Genomic DNA, 19,572 nt, shown 5'->3' on the forward strand with positions numbered 1-19,572 from the left:
ACTGACGCCCCCATCTAGCATTCTCATCCAGGTGTATTGTTTAACAGAGGGGTGCTTCATCCTCCACACATCCACTAAGTCAGCCTCTCTTATCACCTGTGACAGTAAAAGGGACGACTGAGGCTCCCGTCCTATTCTGTCTAAAGTGACATTAGTGCAAACGTTCCAGTATAACACACTCTCCATGCACACTAGTGTCTAGCTTGTCTTTTAATAACTGAAACACAGATACACGTGCCAGAAAAAAGAGAATGTTGAAAAGCTGAACGCAGGTGAAGAAAAACAAATCTCCAGGTTCACTTCGACATTTATAAAGAGAGACTTGGCCTTTATAATTTGGAATTGAAAAACGCACGACAATCGTTCTTCTCTGACATCATTACCAAAAACAAAAACAACGCACGTGCCTTGTTTGCTACCGTCGACAGACAAACTAACCCCCCAGTGTCAGGAGCCTCTGAGCTTCTATCCACCAGGGCGTGCAATGATTTTGCCTCCTTCTTCACTGACAACATTCAGAACATCAGACAAGCAGTCAGTGCCTCTGCATCAGGAACAGCAAATGTGGTGTCTCTGTGTCCACTTAACATCAATTCAGACATCATGACACAGTTCCATCAGATTAATGATAAAAACTTAGACATTATACAACTTCTGAAGTCGTCCTCCTGCTGCCTTGATATTATTCCAGCAGGGTTTTTCAAAGATGTTTTGCCTTGCATGGCCTCAGAACTACTTCATATAGTAAACAAATCTCTTCACTCAGGTATTTTTCCACAGGCCCTGAAAACTGCAGTCATTAAACCGCTCTTAAAAAATAATAATCTAGATGCTTCAGTAATGAACAATTACAGGCCCATATCAAACCTCCCATTTCTAGGTAAGATCATTGAAAAAGTTGTTTTTCAACAGTTTAGTAACTTCTTGCATTTAAATAACTGTTTCGATGTGTTCCAGTCAGGCTTTCGTCCAAACCACAGCACTGAGACTGCTCTTGTAAAGGTCTTTAATGACATCCACTTAAACACAGACAGTGGCAGAACTTCAGTGTTAGTATTATTAGATCTCAGTGCTGCGTTTGACACTGTTGACCACAGCATATTACTAGACCGACTGGAACACTGGGTGGGACTTTCGGAAACAGTTCTAAATGGGTTTGAATCCTACTTAAAAGATAGAAACAACTTTGTTTCTATAGGTAAATACACATCTGAGTTGACAAATATGACATGTGGGGTTCCTCAAGGCTCCATCTTGGGGCCTCTTCTCTTTAACATCTACATGCTACCACTGGCTCAGATAATGAAGAACAACAAAATAAGTTACCATAGCTATGCGGATGACACACAAATGTACGTAACAATTTCACCAGGAGACTATGCTCCAATTCAAACACTGAGTAAGTGCATTGAACAAATCAATGACTGGATGTGTCAGAACTTTCTCCAATTAAACAAAGATAAAACTGAGGTAATGGTTTTTGGAGCAAAGTCAGAACGTATAAAAGTTAGAGCTGAGCTTCAGTCTGCAATGTTCAAACCAACAGATAAAGCCAGAAATCTAGGTGTAGTCATGGACTCTGACCTGAGTTTCAACAGTCACATTAAAACAGTTACTAAATCAGCCTACTATCACCTAAAGAACATATCTAGGATTAAAAGACTAATGTCACAGCAGGATTTGGAGAAACGTGTCCATGCCTTTATCTTCAGTAGACTGGACTACTGCAATTGTGTCTTCACAGGTCTCACTGAAACATCTATTAGGAAGCTGCAGCTGATTCAGAACGCCGCTGCTCGAGTCCTCACTGACACTAAGAAAGTGGATCACATCACTCTGAAGTCTTTACACTGGCTTCCTGTGTGTCAAAGAATAGATTTCAAAAATATTACTGCTGGTTGATAAAGCACTGAATGGTTTAGGCCCAAAATACATTACATTCCTTTTACATTCCTTTTTGTTTATTTAGCTTTTCTTTTTTAATGCTTAATGTCTTTCATTTTTTGTAAAGCACTTTGAATTGCCTTGCGTTGAAAAGTGCTATATAAATAAACTTGCCTTGCCTTGCCTTGATTGGGGGCATTCTGGCTGTGCATCACTCATTAACCAATGGGTAATGTTTAGATGGATTTTAGGAACTTCCCCTAGATTATATTGGCTCTAACGGTTACAAAGAGATGTCAATCATCAAAATCGACCGAGGGGGCCAGAGATGGGTCAAATGCACCCAAATGACCCCAGAAGTGTGTTTTCTTTTCTAAATCTCTCTAAAAAGAACAAATATCACTTGTTTTGCATCAATCTTGATACAGGGTACTTATTATATGTTATAGTTTGGATTCCTAAAGCTTTTAGTCTACCATCCCATCATTCAAGGGTAGTTTTCACTATAAGTTCAATATGAATTTACATTAAATTACACAAACTTTTCTACATCCAACTCACAGGTTTATCATTGCTTTGAGAAAAAAGATTATGCATTACGCCTTTTAAAAAGGGAAGAAATAGTCATTTTCTCTGGGAATGTCATTTTCGAGCCTGAGACCCGAAAAACAGACTCAAGGTTAAAGGGTCAAAGCCAGCATCAGAGGAAGAAGACAGAGAAAAAGAACAGACAGCAGAGAGGAGACACTCAGTGTTGCATTATCATGTTGAAATTATTTAGACATTTTCAGTTTCTTCGCTCTTTTGCTTTCTTTCAAACCTTTTTTCATAGTAGTTACATGCTTCCTGGGACAATAGCGTTTATTTTTCGTCCAACAGGTCTATCGCTACAACTTTCTGAAGAGTGCTCACTATAAAGAGAGAGTGAATAAAGAGGGAACAGACCTGCTCTGTGGATCTGAAGCTGAGGCTGTAAAACAGCGTCCAGTAGTTTCCGGTGTCTCTCGTTCTCCTGTTTTGAACGAGACAGTTCCTCCTCGTACTCTGCTATCGTTCTTTCAAACAGAACAAAGATGTCTTCAGCAGCCGCAGTGAGTCGCTGCTTCACCAACGAGAGCAGCAGAACACTCATGTTTACTAAATCACCACTTCCTGTTGAACACACTGTTTCTCTGAAGCTTCCTGAACTGCTGTTCAGCTGGACGGCAGGAAGCAGAGGTTTGGGAGGATGATGTCCCTGATGCTGTTTAGATTCCTCCAGCACCACGGGGGGTCCTGTGTGGATGGCAGCTCCTTCCTCAGCAGATCCAGTTCTCCAGAATTGTTCTAATAAAAGAGAAACAAGAGAAAAAGAAAAAAATGAATTAATCTAATCAAACACAGGGTTGCAATGTAACTAACGGTATTAAATACATGTAGTGGAGTAAAAGTACGCCATTTACTTAAAGGTCCCTTATCATACTGTTTTTCATCAATATATCACAGGTCTCAGATATATCCAGAGCCTGTCTCTGATTGGCTGAAACACCAAACAGATCATTGCAGCATTACCCATAACCCCCTCTGTTTCAGCCCCGTTTCCAAAGTGCTGATTCTCTGTCTGTTACTTTAGATGAAAATAAGGAAGCTGATAAGGTGGGGGGGGGGTGCCTTGGTTGCTGATTGGCTAATGGTTACACAAGCCAAAAAATACATGACATCATAAAGTGGCCAAAGTTGATCAAAAAAGAGCACATTTTCAGACAGGTTAAATGGATCAGGACAAAAAGAGAGACAGGGTTCTTACACCTTTTCCAAAGTCAAATTCAAGCACTTTTCAAGGTGCATTTTCCAGCTTTTCAAGCATCTTACAGCTGTTGTAAATTACATATTTATATACACATCAGAGGTCGCGTTAACCGAATATTTTCCGTCTGACGTTTTTTTTTTTAACAATGACGGACAAATCTGAAAGCATTCCGTCACTTTGACGGATTAGAACAAACTCAGAACAGCGCCAAAGTTTCCCCGCAGCGAGGCTCCGGTGTTATGCCGTGTTATGCATGCCCTCCAAAAAGGAAATCATACCGTTTCCAAACCTAACTGTGCCGTACAGATCATTGAAATGTCTGTGAGTTTTGGCTTTGCGCTGTGCACGCTCCCGCGAGGTGCAGCAGCCATGCATAACACGGCGCATGTGAACTGTCCACCCCCCGTTGACAGTTCACGAGCATGCTCCCCCCCCCCCCGTCAGAGTTGTGTAAAGGCCGGCGGGTAATTCTGGATTTTGACGGACGTTTTGCGATCCCATCCATCAAAATGACGGGCAGCGAAAAAGTCAAGCGCAACGTCTGATACACATACTCAAATGATTATTTCTCTACCTCACATTAAATCAGATGTTCTTTATGCGATAAACAACCAAATGTGTGTTTCGTGATAGCCTTCTACACGAGGATAACAAATTAAAGAAAAGAAAACTAAGTTTAATATTTCAAAAGGAGTGACCTGTACGTAGACTGGGCCTCCCATATAACCTGGCTGAGCCGATATACAACAATCAGCCAAATAACTTTTCAATACATTATTGATTACTATTGTTGAGGTAATTTTAGGTTGGCAGTAAACATAAGTCAGAGGTACATGGTGTACTTTTACTCCACTACATATATTTAATACCTTTAGTTACTTCACAGATGTGGATGAATGATGTGAAATATAATCAAGTGTTGAATCAGACTTTAGTTCCACCTGGAGTAAATCCACCAGCTACCCTGCAGTCTACAAAGTACTTCAGACTAGCTGCACCTCCACCAGCTACCCTGCAGTCTACAAAGTACTTCAGACCAGCTGCACCTCCACCAGCTACCCTGCAGTCTACAAAGTACTTCAGACTAGCTGCACCTTCACCAGCTACCCTGCAGTATACAAAGTACTTCAGACTAGCTGCACCTTCACCAGCTTTGAGAACACTTTCATGATCAATCATTATAAAACATATCATATATATTATTCTGAAATGGCCCAATCTGCACAACGACTACTTTTACTGTCTTTCACTATATTTTGATGAGAATACTTTCTACTTTCACTTAAAACATTTTGAATGCAGGACTGTTACTGTGACTGTGAGTATTCCTACACTCTGGTACTTCTACTTTTACTAAGTACAATATCTGAGTACTTATTCCACCTCTGGTAGTGTATTAGTCTGAATTGTAGCCACAAAATCACGCAGAGCTGCATAAAAATAGACTCACAATGGTAACAAGTGAAAAATAATATTTACTAATGTGTCCAATGATTTTAGGTAATGTTGACTACTCAAGACACCTGACTTATACATCTTCAAAGGAAGACTGTGTTCATTCTACAATTACATGGGATTAAAGCAACATGTAGTTTTACTGGTATAATAATAATACTTCAATTTTATATAAAAGACAGTTTGTTTTCATCTGTTTTCAAATAAACAAAGTCTTGGCTTTCAGAATATTAAACTTGTTTCGGCAAATTCAGATACAACTTTGAAGCTTCGGCATAATTACAAGCAGAGAACGGACTAATGTAACGTCACAGCAAGCATAACAACAGCCGGTGTTGGTACACAAACGCAAAAATACACCAACACACTCGCAAGCTTCCCCCAGACCAGTAATACAAACGAAAATGTGTCTTCGGGTCAATGCGACTGATTTCGATAGATCAAGTAACATTTGGTTTAGGCACGAAACATACTACCAGTAGAAATAAATTGCTTTCAAAATCGCTCTGTCGAATCAATAGATTATATTTCGTGACTATATAGGGGTATAACGGTACACGTACCGAAATTATTCGGTATGGGCCCTTCGGTTCGGTGTGTACCGAACGAATATAACGTTAAACGTAAAAAATTGAGAACGTGAACAACTTCTTGGAAGTAATCTCAGGTGCTGCGTCGCAGCATTCAGAGTAATTTGCTCCCATTGTGTTCAACGCGTCATAGAGCGAGCAAGTCATTTCATTGGACGAGCTGGTCAGAGGGATGCGTTCAAATGTAGTCAGTAATTTGTAGAAATGTCCCGATCCGATCCTCAAAAAATCGGGGATCGGGATTTTTTTTTATTTTTTTATAAAATATATTTTTTTAATTTAATGTTACAAAACAAAAATGACCATGTTCACGTCTTAAAGTCATCCTGAGGACTTAGTTTTGGTTTAAATTACACAACATCATGTATGTGTTGCTTTCTTTGGGCTTGTTTTCAGACCTGGTTGCTTATTTCTCTGAAATCTGGCAACAGAGTGGGCGCAGTGTCTAATAGCAGCAGCAAGCTAACGAGAGGCTACGTTCAGCTGGTGACTCGGGACAGAGAAAATGTCAGGAGTTTGGAAGTATTATAAAATTGAAAGCGAAGGCAGTGTAACAGCCAGATGCAATGTTTGCAAGGCAGAGGTTCCGCGTGGTGGAAAGAACAGAGCTACGTTCAACACGACCAATCTAATACGCTACCTGAGAAACAAACACCAACAACAACACGGCGATTACACAGCGGCCACTCAGGTAACGGCACTGAGACAACCGACACTTTCAGAGACTTTCAAAAGGAAAGAGAAACTGCCCCAGAACAGTGAAAAGACCAACACAATAACAGCCAAGATAGCTGAATTCATCACGTTGGATGACCAGCCGTTATCTGTTACCTTTTTTTTCTCTTAATGCATTGCATAAAGATCGGATCGGGAAAAATCGGTATCGGCAGATTGTCAAAATCAAATGATCGGAATCGGATCGGGAGCAAAAAAAGGTGATCGGCGCAGACTCTCGCATCGTTATTTTTGCAAACTTTGCAGGAGGCTACTCGTGGGCTTGACCCTCATCTCAGCCATGGCTTGTATTTGTCTTCTGCTAGCCAACGCTCGTTGAAACTGAACCTCCTGGCACACAGTCATCTATAACTCTCATCAGAATGCCCAGGTCACACGTAACACAAACACTTGCATAGCGCGGGAAGGCCGCAGCGGAGCTGTTTTATGAAGAAGCGAAGCAATTATTTTCTTTTAATCTAAAAAGCGAACTATTCAGTCAGACAGCAATTTATTGTAAAAGTAAAGCATTTATATTTTCAAGCACTTTCCCAACCTTGAAAACACTAGGGCTGTACCCGAATATTCGAATATTCGTTCGTTGGCCAACTATTCGGGTTTTAATTTCATTATTCGGATATTCGTTGTTTTTTTTCAAAAAAAAAATTCTAAATGTATGCTATCAATAAAGGCGAATTTCCATATTCTTATACTATATTTATACTTTTGAATTGCACTGTTAAAATGCGGAAATATATACAATCTCAGCCTGTGCTCCTGACATCGCGTTCACTCACAGTCACGAACGCAAACGGCACGCTTCACCTCGTTTCACACACCTGAACACAAAATGCCGAAGACTTCAGCTGTGTGGGACCATTTTAAATTGGACGATGGTAAGAAGAAGGCAGTGTGCCAAATATACGCCAAGAAACTGGCCGGTGGCACAACAACTCTGAAAAGTCACCGGATGCTGTGTAAGTACTAGCCTAGCTTAGCTTAGCTGTTGTCAAGTTGCCATGATGAAGCTGCTTTATCCGCCGTTTTAAACAGTAACGTTACACATGATAAAATCATGCACTTTCTTTGCTTGGAAAATAGTTGCAAGCAAGCAACCGAATTGTTTTTTATATTAGTTTTTCAATTTGATCCGAATAGTGAAAATAATAGGAGCAATGTGGGAACATCTGGGGCTAAGGCAATTATTGGCATACAGTTCGTTCATTTATTTTTCGTTCTTCATTTATTTAAATACTGTTTACTGTATCAGTAACAAGTATTACGCTGTTAGGCCTACTGTTACGGCTATGTTATTAAAAGCATTGTTGTTATAGCATAAATATGTGTTTTGTATCTTCAGGTTGTAAAATGTAATTTGGAACCAGATTTGGTCCCCAGGCGCTGCACTGCGGCTCGGTTAAATGCAGAGGACACATTTAGTTTTAATGTATGCGAGTACTGAGACAATAAATAAATATAAATTGAAATAGTATGCTCTTTCTGCACTTCTGCTTAACAGCATGTTGTCAGGTGTCTCGGAGCGTGTTATGACATTTTTTTGTAAAAAAAAAAAAATCTCTCCGCGCCGAATATTCGCTGCTGATTACTACCGAATATCCGGAGCCCGAAAAATGGTATTCGGGACAGCCCTAGAAAACACCACGTCAAATTTCAAGCATTTTCAAGGATTTCAAGCACCCGTACGAACCCTGGAGAGAGAATCTTTGTTCCTGAAACTTTCAGAATCTCTTTCCACAGAGGGGACACATGTTGATGTAGAGGAGACATGAAGAAGAGGGGACACATGTTGATGTAGAGGAGACATGAAGAAGAGGGGACACATGTTGATGTAGAGAGACATGAAGAAGAGGGGACACATGTTGATGTAGAGAGACATGAAGAAGAGGGGACACGTGTTGATGTAGAAGAGACATGAAGGAGAGGGGACACATGTTGATGTAGAGAGACATGAAGAAGAGGGGACACATGTTGATGTAGAAGAGACATGAAGAAGAAGGGGACACATGTTGAATGTAGAGGAGACACGAAGAAGAGGGGACACATGTTTGATGTAGAAGAGACACGAAGAAGAGGGGACACATGTTGATGTAGAAGAGACATGGAAGAAGAGGGAACACGTGTTGATGTAGAAGAGACATGAAGAAGAGGGGACACATGTTGAAGTGGAAGAGACATGAAGAAGAGGGACACGTGTTGATGTAGAAGAGACACGAAGAAGAGGGGACACGTGTTGATGTAGAAGAGACACGAAGAAGAGGGGACACATTTGATGTAGAAGAGGGGACACATGTTGATGTAGAAGAGACATGGAGAAGAGGGGACACATGTTGATGTAGAAGAGACATGAAGAAGAGGGGACACGTGTTGAAGTGGAAGAGACATGAAGAAGAGGGGACACGTGTTGATGTAGAAGAGACATGAAGAAGAGGGGACACGTGTTGATGTAGAAGAGACATGAAGAAGAGGGGACACGTGTTGAAGTGGAAGAGACATGAAGAAGAGGGGACACGTGTTGATGTAGAAGAGACATGAAGAAGAGGGACACGTGTTGATGTAGAAGAGACATGGAGAAGAGGAGACACATGTTGATGTAGAAGACACATGAAGAAGAGGGGACAGATGTTGATGTAGAAGACACATGTTGATGTAGAAGAGACATGAAGAAGAGGGGACACATGTTGATGTAGAAGAGACATGAAGAAGAGGGGACACATGTTGATGTAGAAGAGACATGGAGAAGAGGAGACACATGTTGATGTAGAAGAGACATGAAGAAGAGGGGACACATGTTGATGTAGAGGAGACATGAAGAAGAGGGGACACATGTTGACGTAGAAGAGACATGAAGAAGAGGGGACGCGTGTTGAAGTGGAAGAGACATGAAGAAGAGGGGACACGTGTTGAAGTGGAAGAGACATAGAAGAAGAGGAGACACATGTTGATGTAGAAGAGACATGAAGAAGAGGGGACACATGTTGATGTAGAAGAGACATGAAGAAGAGGGGACACATGTTGATGTAGAAGAGACATGGAGAAGAGGGGACACATGTTGATGTAAAAGAGACATGAAGAAGAGGGGACACATGTTGATGTAGAAGAGACATGAAGCAGAGGGGACACATGTTGATGTAGAAGAGACATGAAGAAGAGGGGACACATGTTGATGTAGAAGAGAAATGGAGAAGAGGAGACACATGTTGATGTAGAAGAGACGTGAAGAAGAGGGGACACATGTTGATGTAAAGAGACATGGAGAAGAGGGGACACATGTTGTTGTAAAGAGACATGAAGAAGAGGGGACACATGTTGATGTAGAAGAGACATGGAGAAGAGGGGACACATGTTGATGTAAAGAGACATGAAGAAGAGGGGACACATGTTGATGTAGAAGAGACATGAAGCAGAGGGGACACATGTTGATGTAGAAGAGACATGAAGAAGAGGGGACACATGTTGATGTAGAAGAGAAATGGAGAAGAGGAGACACATGTTGATGTAGAAGAGACATGAAGAAGAGGGGACACGTGTTGAAGTGGAAGAGACATAGAGAAAGAGGAGACACATGTTGATGTAGAAGAGACATGAAGAAGAGGGGACACATGTTGATGTAGAAGAGACATGAAGAAGAGGGGACACATGTTGATGTAGAAGAGACATGGAGAAGAGGGGACACATGTTGATGTAAAAGAGACATGAAGAAGAGGGGACACATGTTGATGTAGAAGAGACATGAAGCAGAGGGGACACATATTGATGTAGAAGAGACATGAAGAAGAGGGGACACATGTTGATGTAGAAGAGAAATGGAGAAGAGGAGACACATGTTGATGTAGAAGAGACATGAAGAAGAGGGGACACATGTTGATGTAGAAGAGACATGGAGAAGAGGGGACACATGTTGATGTAAAAGAGACATGAAGAAGAGGGGACACATGTTGATGTAGAAGAGACATGGAGAAGAGGGGACACATGTTGATGTAAAAGAGACATGAAGAAGAGGGGACACATGTTGATGTAGAAGAGACATGAAGAAGAGGGGACACATGTTGATGTAGAAGAGACATGAAGAAGAGGGGACACATGTTGATGTCGAAGAGGGGACACGTGTTGATGTAGAAGAGACATGAAGAAGAGGGGACACGTGTTGATGTAGAAGAGACATGAAGAAGAGGGGACACGTGTTGAAGTGGAAGAGACATGAAGAAGAGGGGACACGTGTTGATGTAGAGGAGACATGTAGAAGAGGGGACACGTGTTGATGTAGAGGAGACATGTAGAAGAGGGGACACGTGTTGATGTAGAAGAGGGACACTTGTAGAAGACATGAAGAAGGGGACACGTGTTGATGTAGAAGAGACATGAAGAAGAGGGGACACGTGTTGAAGTGGAAGAGACATGAAGAAGAGGGGACACGTGTTGATGTAGAGGAGACATGTAGAAGAGGGGACACATGTTGATGTAGAAGAGACATGAAGAAGAGGGGACACATGTTGATGTAGAAGAGACATGACAGTGTGAGAAAAAGTTTTTAGAGAGTACTTGTCCATGGACAAGTGAGTTTGGAAATGTACTTGTCCGAATACATTTTCCACTTGTCCAGAATGGACAAAAATTGGGGTCACTGGAATCTTCTTCTTCATCATCATCGTATTTTACATTTTCCCACGGTTTTTACGACACCGCTTACGTAAGTGAGCGGTGAGATTTTACTGCATCACACATAGGGTTGGGTATCGTTTGGATTTTAACGATTCCGGTTATTTTTTCGATTCCGGTTATTTTCGGTTCTCGATTCCGGTTCTTTGAGAGGGTCAAAATAAGTCCCATGACAAACTGGGAGAAACATATATTTATGAAAACATTAAGTCAAATCTGTATTCCTATTTACAAATCACTTCATACTGTTGAATTTCTTACGGTTATTGAATACAATTATATAAAAATACTCTCTGCATTGTTTAGTTAGTTCTAAGTGGTGCAGTTTGAGAATGTACGATTGGCCCAGTCTCCTCTGATGTTACACTGCAACCTGCCTGTGAGACAGAGTCCAACCACACATGTCCAACACATAGGACATAACCTAATAATAATAATAATGACACATATGTATAGCCTACAGTATAGGCCTAGCGCTTTTCTACAACTCAAAGACGCTTGCACGCTTACACATGTCCTGCAACACACATGTCCTGCAACACACATGTCCTGCAGCACACAGCTGCTCACTGTTTGTAAAAGTAAAGAAATAGTATTTTCATCTCAATAATGTACTTTCTATACCCTGCTTCATAAACAATACTGACATCCTGCTCCTCCGAGTCTGGGGGTCCGGGGATGTGAGGACAGCGCGAGGACAGACAGGGAGGCTGCTTCACTTCATAAAGGAAATGGGTCAATATTAACAACACAGGAGCTAAAACGCTTAATAACCTTCATTACGTGTTCGAGAAAGAACATAAGAACGTTTGACAAAGATGAGGCTGTTAAACGGGCAGCGGATCCGCTGTGTAGAGAGAGAGAGAGAGAGAGAGAGAGAGAGAGAGAGAGAGAGAGAGAGACGCTGAGCGGCACCGAGCAGCGATGAGCTGCAGTCCGCGGGGCTCGGCCTCGCCTCCTGTCCTCACAACTCTTATTAATCCCGGTACCGGACAATTGTTATTTGTTCCTACTCGGAACCGAGTGTTGCTTCCCAACCCGGCCACTGTGCTGCACTTCCCGCCCGCCCCGTCTAACTGTACAGAAAGCGGCGAGATGCATTTCCTTAGGAATCGACAAGCAGAACCGAAACTAACACTTCTAAACGAACAATGGCGGACACGGACAATTTGCGAATGAGTTCTGCCTTTTGTAAACTGAATGTATCAATAATTTGTCAATAAATCGGGGCGAAAAACGTCACTTGTCCGCCGGACAAGTCAATTGAAAGATCTACTTGTCCGATATCGTAAATAACACGTCCCGGACGGTGGGACGTGTACTTTTTCGCACACTGCATGAAGAAGAGGGGACACATATTGATGTAGAAGAGACATGAAGAAGAGGGGACACATGTTGATGTAGAAGAGACACGAGGAAGAGGGGACACATGTTGATGTAGAAGAGACGTGAAGAAGAGGGGACACATGTTGATGTAGAAGAGACATGGAGAAGAGGGGGCACATGTTGATGTAGAAGAGACGTGAAGAAGAGGGGACACATGTTGATGTAGAAGAGACATGAAGAAGAGGGGACACATGTTGATGTAGAAGAGACATGGAGAAGAGGGGACACATGTTGATGTAGAAGAGACGTGAAGAAAAGGGGACACATGTTGATGTAGAAGAGACATGAAGAAGAGGGGACACATGTTGATGTAGAAGAGACATGAAGAAGAGGGACACGTGTTGATGTAGAAGAGACATGAAGAAGAGGGGACACATGTTGATGTAGAAGAGACATGGAGAAGAGGGGGCACATGTTGATGTAGAAGAGACGTGAAGAAGAGGGGACACATGTTGATGTAGAAGAGACATGAAGAAGAGGGGACACATGTTGATGTAGAAGAGACATGGAGAAGAGGGGACACATGTTGATGTAGAAGAGACATGAAGAAGAGGGACACGTGTTGATGTAGAAGAGACATGAAGAAGAGGGGACACATGTTGATGTAGAAGAGACATGGAGAAGAGGGGACACATGTTGATGTAGAAGAGACATGGAGAAGAGGGGACACATGTTGATGTAGAAGAGACATGGAGAAGAGGGGACACATGTTGATGTAGAAGAGACATGAAGAAGAGGGGACACATGTTGATGTAGAAGAGACATGAAGAAGAGGGACACGTGTTGATGTAGAAGAGACATGAAGAAGAGGGGACACATGTTGATGTAGAAGAGACATGGAGAAGAGGGGACACATGTTGATGTAGAAGAGACATGAAGAAGAGGGGACACGTGTTGATGTAGAAGAGACGTGAAGAAGAGAGCACATGTTGATGTAGAAGAGGGGACACTTGTTGATGTAGAAGAGACATGAAGAAGAGGGGACACATGTTGATGTAGAAGAGACATGGAGAAGAGGGGACACATGTTGATGTAGAAGAGACATGAAGAAGAGGGGACACATGTTGATGTAGAAGAGACATGAAGAAGAGGGACACGTGTTGATGTAGAAGAGACATGAAGAAGAGGGGACACATGTTGATGTAGAAGAGACATGAAGAAGAGGGGACACATGTTGATGTAGAAGAGACATGAAGAAGAGGGACACGTGTTGATGTAGAAGAGACGTGAAGAAGAGGGGACACATGTTGATGTAGAAGAGACATGGAGAAGAGGGGACACATGTTGATGTAGAAGAGACATGAAGAAGAGGGGACACATGTTGATGTAGAAGAGACATGAAGAAGAGGGACACGTGTTGATGTAGAAGAGACATGGAGAAGAGGGGACACATGTTGATGTAGAAGAGACATGAAGAAGAGGGGACACATGTTGATGTAGAAGAGACATGAAGAAGAGGGGACACATGTTGATGTAGAAGAGACGTGAAGAAGAGAGCACATGTTGATGTAGAAGAGACATGGAGAAGAGGGAGACACATGTTGATGTAGAAGAGACATGGAGAAGAGAGCACATGTTGATGTAGAAGAGGGGACACATGTTGATGTAGAAGAGACATGAAGAAGAGGGGACACATGTTGATGTAGAAGAGACATGGAGAAGAGGGGACACATGTTGATGTAGAAGAGACATGAAGAAGAGGGGACACATGTTGATGTAGAAGAGACATGAAGAAGAGGGGACACATGTTGATGTAGAAGAGACATGGAGAAGAGGGACACGTGTTGATGTAGAAGAGACATGAAGAAGAGGGGACACATGTTGATGTAGAAGAGACATGGAGAAGAGGGGACACATGTTGATGTAGAAGAGACATGGAGAAGAGGGGACACATGTTGATGTAGAAGAGACATGAAGAAGAGGGGACACATGTTGATGTAGAAGAGACATGAAGAAGAGGGACACGTGTTGATGTAGAAGAGACATGAAGAAGGACACATGTTGATGTAGAAGAGACATGGAGAAGAGGGGACACATGTTGATGTAGAAGAGACGTGAAGAAGAGAGCACATGTTGATGTAGAAGAGGGGACACATGTTGATGTAGAAGAGACATGAAGAAGAGGGGACACATGTTGATGTAGAAGAGACATGGAGAAGAGGGGACACATGTTGATGTAGAAGAGACATGAAGAAGAGGGGACACATGTTGATGTGGAAGAGACATGGAGAAGAGGAGACACATGTTGATGTAGAAGAGGAGACACATGTTGATGTAGAAGAGGGGACACATGTTGATGTAGAAGAGACATGAAGAAGAGGGACACGTGTTGATGTAGAAGAGACATGAAGAAGAGGGGACACATGTTGATGTAGAAGAGACATGGAGAAGAGGGGACACATGTTGATGTAGAAGAGACATGAAGAAGAGGGGACACATGTTGATGTAGAAGAGACATGAAGAAGAGGGGACACATGTTGATGTAGAAGAGACATGAAGAAGAGGGACACGTGTTGATGTAGAAGAGACATGAAGAAGAGGGGACACATGTTGATGTAGAAGAGACATGGAGAAGAGGGGACACATGTTGATGTAGAAGAGACATGAAGAAGAGGGGACACGTGTTGATGTAGAAGAGACGTGAAGAAGAGAGCACATGTTGATGTAGAAGAGGGGACACTTGTTGATGTAGAAGAGACATGGAGAAGAGGGGACACATGTTGATGTGGAAGAGACATGGAGAAGAGGGGACACATGTTGATGTAGAAGAGAGATGTAGAAGAGGGGACACATGTTGATGGAGAAGAGAGATGGAGAAGAGCGGACACATGTTGATGTAGAAGAGACATGGAGAAGAGGGGACACATGTTGATGTAGAAGAGAGATGTAGAAGAGCGGACACATGTTGATGTAGAAGAGACATGGAGAAGAGGGGACACATGTTGATGTCGAAGAGACATGGAGAAGAGGGGACACATGTTGATGTAGAAGAGACATGGAGAAGAGGGGACACATGTTGATGTAGAAGAGACATGAAGAAGTGGATTTTGCAGAATAGGTGACTTTTAAGCACTTGAGTAAATGTACTTCGGTACTGTATACCTCCAAGCCGGTTTAATGTGTGGGTATTTTTGTAATATAAAGTATAACAGAGCCGAGATCTCTGTTTGGTAAAGTTAGAATGATATTGACAGATTGAGGGAGACAACGAGCTACAGAGTAGTTTTTATCAAAGCACTCTGATGCGCGCCGTCCTCCATGCGAGGCCCTGGCTTCAATCTGCGGCCGGAGGAGAGACTGGTGCTCAGGGGCCATCTACACAAATACATATTTCAACGCCGAAAGATAATACTGCAAAAAATAACTGCACGGTGTATACAAATCAAAAACCCCTCCACACATTGGCTGCCGCTAAATACTACACCGAGAGGTTTGGAGAAAGATGCTTTTTTCAATAACTTGGTGATTTTGTTATTGTTGTAGAGCCGATGAATGGGAGTCGGAGGCGGAGTGTTTAATATGGAACTCCACACTTTATTTTCCATTTACTCACACACCCAAAAACGTACTCGCTGCATGCTACTGAGAAACTGGAATAACAACAACAGGAAACCGGAACACCAAGGTGCCACCCACTAACCGGTCCGTGGGGCAACAGTATATCTTGATCCCTACCCAAACCGCATTGCGCATGTACGAGATGGTCCGCCATATTTGACAACTACATACAGCAACTCAAAATAGGACACTTGACACAGTGACGTTTGGCAGAGCAGAAAAATAAAACAAAAAAATACCGACAATATTAGTCTGAACGAGAGAGATGAGTTGTTGTGATTACAACGTGACTTCACTATTATTGAACAACTCCTTTTATTGGGTTAAGTACATTGTCAGAATAAATGAATTCTGACAATAAAAATATATTGTATATTATCGGGGCTATTAATACTGGTATCGGGTTTATCGGGATGACGTCATAATTCCTAATATCGGACCGATAATTCTCGGGCCGATAATTATCGTGCATCCCTAAAACAAACATGTCGTCGGTAGTATGGGACTATTTAAAAGTTTCAGAGTTAGATAGTTCGCTTGCTATTTGTATTAACAAATGCAATGCAGAAGTTCCACGAGGAGGGAAAAAAGCAACGAGCTATAATACTATAATACTATAATACTTCCAACCTATCGACGAGGCTTTTGAAAAAGGCAAGAAGTTTGCCAGATTTGTTTGGGGAAATAAATATGGTCACTTTGAAGAGTCGAAACTGTTCTTGGCTTTGTTTTGTTCATAGTAGTAATGCTCATGTCCTTTGCTCACTACTAGTCTCTTTTTTACCATCAGGTGTGCAAAAACTACAGGTACATTTATATACAATATATATATATATTATATTATTATTATCGGTTGTCGGTATCGGTCTTGAGAAGCAGGAAGTTGTCGGTATCGGTTTCAAAAAACCAATATCGTGCATCCCTAACACAAACTCCAACACAACTTCTTTGAAACGCATTTAAAGGTGGGGTAGGTAAGTTTGAGAAACCGGCTCGAGTGGCTAGAATTTGAAAATACACAACCGGAGAAAATCTGCCACTTCCTCACAGAGCCCCTCCTCCAACACACACGAACGCGCACATGACCAATGAGGGCACGAGATAAGTTTGTGCCCCGATGGAAGGCTGACAGGCAGGGAGGCCATCCAATTGGTTGTACTTTTTACAGTATCACAGCTTCTACAGATGTCTATTTTTTATGGATTTTTTGTCAAAGCACTTCAGATATTCATTGCTATCGGGATGTTAAGAGCATTCCATGGAATATAACAAAAAGTGTATCTCGAGCCGGTTTCTGGAACTTACCTACCCCACCTTTAAGCATATATAATGTATGTTTAATGAACTTTTAAACATCTTACAACTGGTTTCCTCTCTGTGTCCTTTTCTTTAGTGCAGCCGTCTGCAATGAGTTAGAGAGAGACAAGAAGTGGGGCTGCAGGCTGAACTAACAATAATGCTTAATTTATTATATCAAACCAATGCTTGTCTATCTAGCATGAAATCCCAATAAGCTGCTAGCAACTGCAAAGCAGTAGTGCTAGCTAATGTTTTGCAAACTATTAAAAGTGAGGCTATTACAGTAGACCTAACGTGAGACTAGTAGCCTCACTTCTAATATTTTGCTAAACATTTGCTAGATACATGTTGGCTGCACGCACCCCCAACTCTGACTGACTTCCCGCGTCCCTGTATAACTGGGACACTGATAGAACTGGATCAATAGATCGTGGTGTTTTTGCAACTTCAGCATAGGGGATTGGGATGTTTATTGAACTTTGCTTAACACATGTATGGCTCTGCCGCTCAGCGCTGCTGCTTGCCTCTGTCTGTGTCTGCGTTCTTTCGCACCTGCCTGTAATCTGAGAAGGTCCCGCCTCTCTGGCTGGCTCCCGCCCGGAAAATCTTCAGTGTTGATTGACACTTCAGTAATAGCCTATCAGATAGCGCTGTGGGCGGGACATTACTCGTGTACAGAGAGTGGTGACAGCAGCCAGAGAAACGGCCGCATCAGAGCCACAGTTTTATCGGCAATTTGATTTAAAACTCGGCCAGGTTGACCCCTAGTACCTACCCCACCTTTAACTGTGAATGTCCTTCATTTAAAAAAAAAAAATAACAAAAGATTTTTGTATAGATATTTGAGAGGTTTATGACTTGCGCATGCACAATGCAAATCGGGCAGCCGTCTAGACGTCAAATGTCCTATTTGAGTTGCCGTATGGATTTGTCCAATATGGCGGACCATCTAGCACACAATGTGGATCGGGTAGTGACAATCCCCACCCACAAAAATACAACGGTGAATAATGTCCCTTAATGCTCCGCCACATTGTTCAAAAATATTGATTAACTTAAATTATAAACATAGTTGTCCAAGTATAAAAATCCCTTTACACATTCATGATGTCCTGCTGCTTACCCTACAACAGTAAAGTTGGGGAAATATAGTTTTGAACAACTTTTTAAAAAAGAGTTTTAAATTCACTGTTATCAAAATCAATCTGTGCGATAGCGGTCTCATTCTACTTTTATTACACAAATAAATTGGGGGAAATATCATCCGGGGTTTCTCTAGAAAGTATAGTATGAGTAGTACTGTGTCTCTGATCTTGTTTATGACCTGTCAATTATCGCAAGAAAATGACGCCTAGATACAAGATGGCGCCGCGGATGTAAACAACAACGTGGCGTCGGAGCTCCGTAAAACAAAGCTGTCTCTGCCGTCTGACGCTCTGTTTGACACCATTTTCATATTCCTAGAGTAATTATACAGTTTTTGACGAACAGCAATATTGTTTTCTGACATTACTTTAACATTTTACGGGGAAAATCGGCATTTTGGTTTGAGAGCGATCGCCGAGAGGGTGCAGAGCTCGTGTTACCTGGTGCAGACAAAACCCTGTAAATTAATCATGTTAGTGGATTTGGTCGTGTAAACAATTACTGGGGAATTAGTTATTTTGGTGATTTCTTCTTCTAAACGATGTTCAATAGCTTCAGTAGTCTTCCCCCTTGATCCTCCTGAGCAACGATCTGTTCAACAGTCTTAACCTATGAAATGTCCGAATTGACAAATCAGACTCGAGTATTCAACTAAGCCGTGTAACAAAGTAAGTTGAACCCAATACTCACATTGATCTGTTATATTCCTCGTGGTTTTAAATCCTTTCTGCTGCCTTTACGGTGGGCGCCATTGTCTTTGGAAAAAAAAGACTTGTCACTGGCGTGCAATGCATCCTGGGATACGTATCAGTGCGTGACGCAGAAGGGTTCATCATGGAACACAAACCCCCCTGCTGGTCAAAGTGTGTAAAACAGGCAGATTGGACATCTCAACAGTGTGCTCTCTCTCATACCGAGTTCCCAATGAGTAAAGCCTTAGAATAACTCTAAACAACGAACATAAAATCATATTTTCATGTTGACAATATTGTATTTATTCCAGTTGAATGATTGTGATTGAAAAGCCTAAGGAGGCTGGTAAACTTTGCAAAGAGGGATTTATATTCCTTAATA

The 19,572-nt window shown here is 41.9% G+C and overlaps 1 pseudogene; it reads right to left on the reverse strand.

Moving 5' to 3' along the window:
* LOC117441573 (zinc finger protein 271-like) overlaps positions 1-19,258 on the reverse strand; it is a 35,825-nt pseudogene extending 16,567 nt beyond the window's left edge.
* Positions 19,259-19,572: the final 314 nt, after the last annotated feature.

Source organism: Pseudochaenichthys georgianus, unplaced genomic scaffold, assembly GCF_902827115.2.
Source record: "Pseudochaenichthys georgianus unplaced genomic scaffold, fPseGeo1.2 scaffold_180_arrow_ctg1, whole genome shotgun sequence".
Classification (NCBI taxonomy): domain Eukaryota; kingdom Metazoa; phylum Chordata; class Actinopteri; order Perciformes; family Channichthyidae; genus Pseudochaenichthys; species Pseudochaenichthys georgianus.